The sequence below is a fragment of the Galeopterus variegatus genome, unplaced genomic scaffold (assembly GCF_000696425.1).
Source record: "Galeopterus variegatus unplaced genomic scaffold, G_variegatus-3.0.2 Scaffold4645, whole genome shotgun sequence".
In the NCBI taxonomy this organism is placed as follows: domain Eukaryota; kingdom Metazoa; phylum Chordata; class Mammalia; order Dermoptera; family Cynocephalidae; genus Galeopterus; species Galeopterus variegatus.
Window position 1 is genome coordinate 46,962 of NW_007730756.1, and position 7,921 is coordinate 54,882.

General features: G+C 46.6%; 1 pseudogene; it reads right to left on the minus strand.

Annotated features, from left to right (window-relative positions):
• Window positions 1-550: 550 nt before the first annotated feature.
• On the minus strand, window positions 551-2,520 carry LOC103603509 (annotated as a pseudogene).
• Between the last annotated feature and the right edge of the window lie 5,401 nt (window positions 2,521-7,921).

Genomic DNA, 7,921 nt, shown 5'->3' on the forward strand with positions numbered 1-7,921 from the left:
GAGCAGCCTGTGGGAAGCATGTTGTTGGCAAAAAGGCATTAATGAGTTTTAGAGTACAGATGCTGGGGCCATTAGCCAATTACGTTCTCTTGAGCTGGAGCTATGAAAGGCACATTCTCATGTCTGCCACAGGGATCATGCATGTTAAAGAACTTATCACCCTGAAAAGATATTATAGAGTAAGAGTAGTGGTGATTTCTATAGTAACCATCAAAATCATTGTCAATTGTCAGCACCAAGGGCTTTACTGACAACTTTCCATACAGTTAGTCAAAAATTTTAAAAACTACAGAACACAGCAGACAGTATCTTGTATACTAGAAATAAATATGAGAGTCCCTTCTAACTGTTACAAAAAAAAAAAAGAAATCCTCCCAAATCTAAGAACTTAGTCTTAGTTTTAGTGGTGGACGGGATCTTGATCCCCACCAAATAAACCAAAATAAACCAGCAGAGAATTCAAACCAAGGGGGTAGGGTAGAGAGGGGGTCAGGTTTTGAAATGACTGCTTTTGTGACACAAATATGGAGCTAGAAAAGACAGGGTTAGGCTAGGAGGTGTCTCTTACTATAACTATCACCATATGTTCTTCTAGTTTGCCCAATGTCCTTACTGCTGACTGGAGGCACTGCTGTGAAAAGTCACAGGGTGGGAAGGCGTAGAGGATGCCTGAGCTGCCTCTGCCCTTGGATCAGAACCACCCACTGGCAGGCTGATCAACCCTGTTGCTGGCTTCTGTTTCAAGCAGGAGGCCAGGTTCCTGAGAAGCTGCCTCTGAAGGCCTGGCTGTACTGTGGGCATCCCCTCAGTGCCAGGCCTGCTGGGGGTTCCCTGCAGGCTAGGAGCACTACGTAGCCATTAGGGCTCCCTGCTTGATGCATCGCATGACCTCATCAAGCTTGGGCTAATCCAGTTGAAGACACTGGGCAATCTTCAGCTGGGTCAGCTTGCTCCCAGAAGTGTGGTCTTTGAGAAGACCACCAATAACCCCGTGGTCCCTCTCTAGAATGTGCATAGATGTTGGAAAGCAGCTGTTTTTCAACTCTAGAAGCCCATTCCAACCTAGCTGTTGTGTCTGAGCATATTCTGAAAGATTCTTTAGCATTTGGGTCTTACATTTCAGCTCTTCCAGAGGCTTGGACTCAGACTCAGTGGTCCGATGATTGCATTCGCTATCTCTTGTCTTCTTCCTGTAGGAAGAGCCTGGAGCTTCATGGTGGTGGAGGTAGCCCCGCTCCTCAGCCTCTTGTCTGCTGTTGCTGAGGGAGTTGCTGCTTGACTTCTGGACTAGAGTGGTTCTCCTTGCAGCTACCCACCACCCTTGGTCCTGTTACATTTCTTCTAAGTGGAGTGGGTCTTCTTCCCACGGTCACTGGGAAGGCTCCTCCACTTCTGCCTCTTCCCAGGGCTTGGGCATGCCACAGTCTCCATCTCCACCCCCAGAGCTGCCTACTGGAGGGCTGTAGCCCTCCGGGCTCTTTCTGCGGTCAGAGCATTTTACTGGAGCTGGTCCAGGCCCCTTCCAAAAAGGTTCTGTCTTGGTCTGAGTATAGGAGGTGTGTGGGGGGGGGTCCTATCCCACACCCACAGGTTGGCATCCAGATTTTGGTGCTGGGTATATCCATCTGTGAAAAGCTATATTTCACAGGGAGGGGTGAGGGCTGGTATTGCTGGGGATACTGAGTTTCCTCCGCTTTGGCAAAATCCACTCAGAGCCTGCGGTCTCTTCAGACTCATTTTGGTACATGTGGTCTGGAGCATACCCAAGCTCTTATAGTGGATATAGACAAAACTATGGCCATTGATGTGATCAATGGTCTGAATGTTCCCCAAAAGGTCAAACTCGCCAGCCAGAGCTGGCAGTGAGGTGTTAAGTCCCAAGCCACCCATCTACACACAAGTAGTGACATTTGCCATAACCTTTTTTTTTTTTTTGGCAGCCGACCCGTACTGGGATCCAAACCCTTGACCTTGGTGTTACAACACAGGTGCTCTAACCAGCTGAGCTAACAGGCCAGCCCCATAGCCTCCCTTAACGGGGTTGCAGCCAATCACCCAGCCCGACATGGCCACCTTAGCCCTGGGGGCCGCATCCACATTCTGGAACTTGAAAGAGGCATAGGCACCACCCTGACCACTGACAGGCCTCTTGACCACCTCCTTAATGATGCCATACTTCTCAAAGGCACTGTGCATCTCCAACTCAGACACGATGTGGTCCGAGTTCCTGATGAAGAGGTTGCACGTGGCTAGCTGGAAATCCTGAGGCATCAGGTCCTCCTTGCACACGGCCAGGTAGCCACAGGGGTACCCGCGGTCATCGTGCAGCCTGCAGCAGTCCAGGGTCCACTCCCGGATAGCCCCAAGGTGGTAGTAGCTGCAGGCAGCATCCAGGGCTAAGGCTGCAGTGGCGTGGCTGGCACAGGGCTCCAGCGGGGTCAGGGCAACTACAGGGGATGCCTAGCGCTGCTTGTCCTGGTAGCCTCCATGCAAGGGCAGGTAGCTGAAAAGGTCTGCAGGTGCAGGCAGCCCTGGGTGGGGGGTAAGGGGGCCCGGGGGCGGCATGGGGGCAGCAGCGCTGTGGCTGTCACTTTCGCAGACTGCTCCTGACGCCAGTGCCGCTGTGCGGGCACACAGGCTCTAGCTTGAGCAGGGCACCATGACCTTTATCTCAGTAAAAGTTTGTTCAAAGTAACCTGAAACCAACTCTAATTAAATCCTTTCCATTTTGTGCTCATTGTTATAAGTCTTATCGATTGTGATACTCATCCAGACAGCTTCGACTGCATTGTAAACATTAGAATTGTTAAACCTCTGTGTCTCCTAACAGGCACAGGAGAGTAAGTATGACTCAAAAGTAACACAAGTCAAGAGTTGTGAATGAAAACTTGAAAGTGCCCTCAAATCGTGCAGCCTTCCTTCATCTTACACAAATGGCATGGGCCCCCACTGGCTTGGGGACTGTCATCTCTCTCATATCATTTGCCTTTATCAAATAAAGGCAAATATATCACCTATATCATACCACTTTATATCATTCCTATATTATACCACTTTATCATCCACCTAACCAGAAGAGAGAAGTCAGCATGGACTTTCCTTCATCAGAAGTGAACCAGGAAGCAGTTTCAAAGTGGATAATCCCATCTTCTATTCAGGGCAGCAAGATTATAACTCTGCAGTGTCCTATTTAGACACCTGGGGCGATTCCTTTGCCCCGGAGATAATCCATGTTTCACTGCTGTATTCCCTTAAGAAAGAAGAGTATGACACTCAATCAAATATAATGGAAAAAATCATTTCTCTGTCTTCTCATAAGAAGTTAGCCAGTTTTGTTTAAAAGGCAGAGTGAATGACTGGGAAAGAAATGTAGGGAAAATGGTAGGTTTAGACATTTCCCATTTTGAGACTGTTGTCTCTCCTTAGTCATTTAATGAGGTGAATCCTTTGTTCAACTTTTATCTCCTTAGGAGAAAAATGTATCTATAAGGAAGCAGTAAAATGTTAATAGAAATGAATGCTCATTTCTACTGCTCTTCTTGCCACCCAGTAAAAGCTGGTGCTTGTCTTCTCGTTATGTTTCCCATTGCTCCTTCCCCTTCTTGTGAAATATCTACCTCACTGGCCAGAGGGCTTAGGCATATGGCCCTTGACTGGCCCAAGGCACAGTCACATCACTCAAGCAGGCCAACAAGCATCCTTCCCTGGAATGTTTATATACTAAAGGGCAGTGGTGGAGAGGCAGAAGAGTTTCTCTTTCCTCTAAAGTAACTAACCTGATTATTTAAGTCTGAACTTCCCTTTACCACATGAAGAAAAACTATATATAGGAGAGAAGGAAATGACACAGAGAAGCAGAGATGGGGGAAAAGAAAAATAGAGAAAAAGAGAAAGGATCAGTCAGTCCTGATGACATTTCAAACTCGCAGTCTTGTCATTCTGAAGCCAGATCTACTCCCTTTTCTAACAGTAACAGATGGGCTATACCACATAAGATGTCAAGAACCCACAGGAAAAACAGAGGCTACCAGATAAGATACCTGAAGACAAATGCTCCTGATTAGAGGAAAGCTTGCATTTGTTGAACGTATTCCCTGTGTTGCCCCAGCGTATTGCCCCACTGTTTTCAATAGAATGGATGCTAACATGGTGAAGGGAGGGGACTAAGGTACTTCAGGACTGTGAAAGACATTGCAATGTGCAGGACATAAACTGCATAAAATGTGATCAGTATTTATTCCTTTGAGATGAACTAGAAATCTAACATCACCCAGTCCCTTGACACCACAAGGATATTATGAGGACAATCAAGGTTCTTAAAGATTCTATAAACCAGACTGGCCCTGTGGAGATCAGAGTTATTAGAAGAGCCCAGGTCAAGTAAAATGATCAATTAACTGGGATTACAAGAAGCTGTTAGTACCAGAATTCTTAGAACCAAGATTCAAGATAACAAGTCAAAATAGGAGGCTAAAGCAGGAGTTTAATGATGGAAAACTCTTGCTCAATTCTTCCATTTGAAGATAACACCTGACACCCAGTTGTCCCTTTAAGTGATTTGATCTATAAGGCAGGTGCAGACTGGTTAGGTATGTTTTCAGCTCTCCAGGTGGGGAGGGAAATAGAGCCTTAGCAGTTGGCTGTCTTCCTTCTAACCCCCAAGCAGGATATGGTACACAAGACCAATTCCATGTTTAGGAGTGGGGTGGGAGGAAGGGCAGGATTGGGCCATATTGAGCTCTCAGGAGTAGCCAATCTGGTTGTTCTTGGTACAAGGACAGCTGAGAGAGAGATACTCCATGAGCCTCTCAAGGAACACAGTCACACCCACTTTTCATCCCACTCTCTCCACAGCACTTGCCTGCCCTGGAGTTGGCAGAGTCCTGGGGTTGGGAAAAGGTCCTACCCTGCTGGCTGGTTACAATGGATGACGCCATCTGCTACAAAGGCAACTCCAAGTATAGAACCCAGGCCTCATCTGGAAAATGTGGGTTAGACAGGATACCATCAAATAACACAATTATAGGAACCAAGAGGTTTGGCCCAATTGTTAGGAACACAAACCCCATCTTGCCCTGAGTTCCAACACTAGCTCTGCCATTTATCATCACAAAGCCATTATCTCAATTATCCCCAGGTGCCTTTTGGGTCACAAGAGGAAATAATAAAGTGTCCCAATTTTCACAGTTATCCAAGTATGAAAATCTTTCTTGACCAGATCTGAAAGGTATCATTCCTTACAGATTGTACAAGCATATGAAACTCATGAAGAAAGGATCTGCTCCCTTTCCTTTGAATCCCTACAGCTTTCCCTCTGGCTCCAAGAAGCACAGTGCAGGAGAGAGACAAAAATCTACCTGGCTGGGGCCGAACCCGTGGCTCACTCGGGAGAGCACGGCGCTGGGAGCACCGAGGCCGCAGGTTTGGATCCTATATAGGGATGGCTGGTGCGCTCACTGGCTGAGTGTGGTGTGGGCGACACCAAGCCAAGGGTTCCATTCCCCTTACCGGTCACAAAAAAAAAAAAAAATCTACCTGGCTGGATCTACTACCGGTGCATGCTGGGCCAGCTCGGCTGGGTCCTCACTGCTCTTGGCAATGCATGGATCGCCTCATTCACCATCAGACCACACGGATGTCTTCACCTTGACTCCAAACTGCAGTTCCAGTTGTAACGCTTCTAAACCACTCATACTTTTTAAGGTCACCAGCAGAATTTATCCCTTTACTCTGAATGCAAGACCCTTTTTATTCTCATAAAATCTACAGCATCCACTATGAGCTTCCTTATCTCACATCTGTCCCCACTTCTCACTTCCCATTTTGCCACCATTCTGCCCACCTCCTACTCTACTCCATGAGAGTCAACATCCCAGCCTCTTAACTGTACTCTCTCTTTAGCCTCTCTCTTCTGCAATCCATCCTGAATACCATCTTCCAGGATAATATTATTACAGCATCTGTTTGATTACTCCACAAACATACTCATTTTCATTGCCTCCTTATTACCTAAAGAAAGAACTTAGCCTGGCTTTCAAGGCCTCAACTACAATCCGCTTTTCCAGAATTGCATCCCATTCTCCCCTATAGACAGGCTTGCTCCAGCCACACCTTGCACTTCCTTGCCTCTGCACCATTGCTCAAGCCATTTCTACCTCCTAGAATGTTCTTTCCTCATTGCCTGCTATTCCAGTGCTCTCCACCTCAGGCCCACATGATGTGCTGCTGACTGCATGAAGTCCTCCCCGATACAGCTCTCTCCCTGATAGACCTCTGTGCTCCCAGAGCTCTTGGTAACATTGGCGATTCACACATACACAGATGAATATCAAGAGGTATCCACATGCTAAATAGCATATTACATAGTAAGATCATAGAAGTAACAAAGATATAGTGTTGGGGTGGGGTGAACAGTAAATAGGCACTTTCATAATATTGTAGCAAGGAACATGACAGGGATAAACACAGGATGTAATGGGATCCACATATGGGATCTCAGCCAGTCTTGCCAGGCTAGGGTGTGAGTGGGGGCCAAGAGTTCCTGAAAGAAATGGCATGTATACATATCTACACTGAGTCCTTTAGGAGAAGTGAGAGTCATGCAAAGGAAGAAGTGGAGAAATGAAAGATTGGTTTAGTCACAAAGAGAACAGCGCATTCAGGGAATCGCTTAGGGTTCAATACAGCTGGAGCAGAGAATTCAAACATGCTGGAGTGGTGAGAGGAGGAAGGGCTGGAGAGAGAAACAGAGATCAGCTCATAAAGAGGCTTATTATGGATCATATGAAACACCTAGAACTAGATCCTGAGGACACGGGGAGCTACGGAAGAACTGTAGAGTGTAACATCCTACTTGCCCGTGGGAAAACCTTTCTGCAAAGAGTGTGAATTAAGAGATTGAGCTGTCACAATAATGAGACAAAAGATGAAGGTGGCCTCTGCTAGCACAGTTCCATGAAGATAGACAGGGCTGATGTGAGAGCCATTAAGGACATAGAATCAACATGATTAGCCGCTGATTAGCTGGAGGTGAGAGTAAGAGTCAAGGGTGATGCTCTGGTTTCTGGTTTGGACAACTGTTTGGAAAGGAGGACCATTTACTGAGATGGGGGAAACTGGAGTGGGAGTTTGGAGTGAACTGAATAAAATGTCTGTGGGATTTTCAAGGCATGATGTCCAGTGAGCTAACAGTTAGATAAACGGAGCAGGAGTTGAAGAGAATATCCCGGGCTTTCAATATGAGTATCATCAGCTATAGGTAAATGGTAATCAAGGCACTGCAAACAGATTAAATCAACCCAGAAAAAGCGTATAGCATGAGGCTAGATGAGGGCCATGATGAATACAAATATTCAAAGGATACACAGGGTGAAACTCAGAGAAAGAAGACAGGAAAGAGGACTCCTGAGATGCGGGAGGAACACCTAAAGGGGGTGAGGCCATGCAGGCCAAGGAAAGAGACTTTCAAGGAGAGACTCCTGAAAGCCAAGTAAAACAAGGGCTGGCAATCATCCTTTGCATTTAGGCACAAAGAGGTCACAGAGAACCATCGAGAAAGTGTTTTTTATGGAGTTGTGGAATCAGGTGCCACTTGTGCTGTTATGATGCCTATTGTATACAGCTTCCTGTGAGTTAGCCTGCGCGTCTCCCAGCGCTCCTTTGAGACCCCAGCTCTGACTAAGAGGCCATGGACCCTTACAAAGCCCTTCACACACAGGAGGCACTCAATAAACCCTTGCAGAAAATAAATGCAAACTGGCATTCCCACTTCATTGGGAAGCATAGGAAATGCTGGTAAAGAGAAAGAGAGAGGAGGAGAGGCTTACAACTGCTCACTGACCTAGTGTGGCATTTGTCTATCTCTGTTTCAGGCATTAAATTAATCATGCCCTTTCTTTCTACCTCTACTTCTGGGTCAATA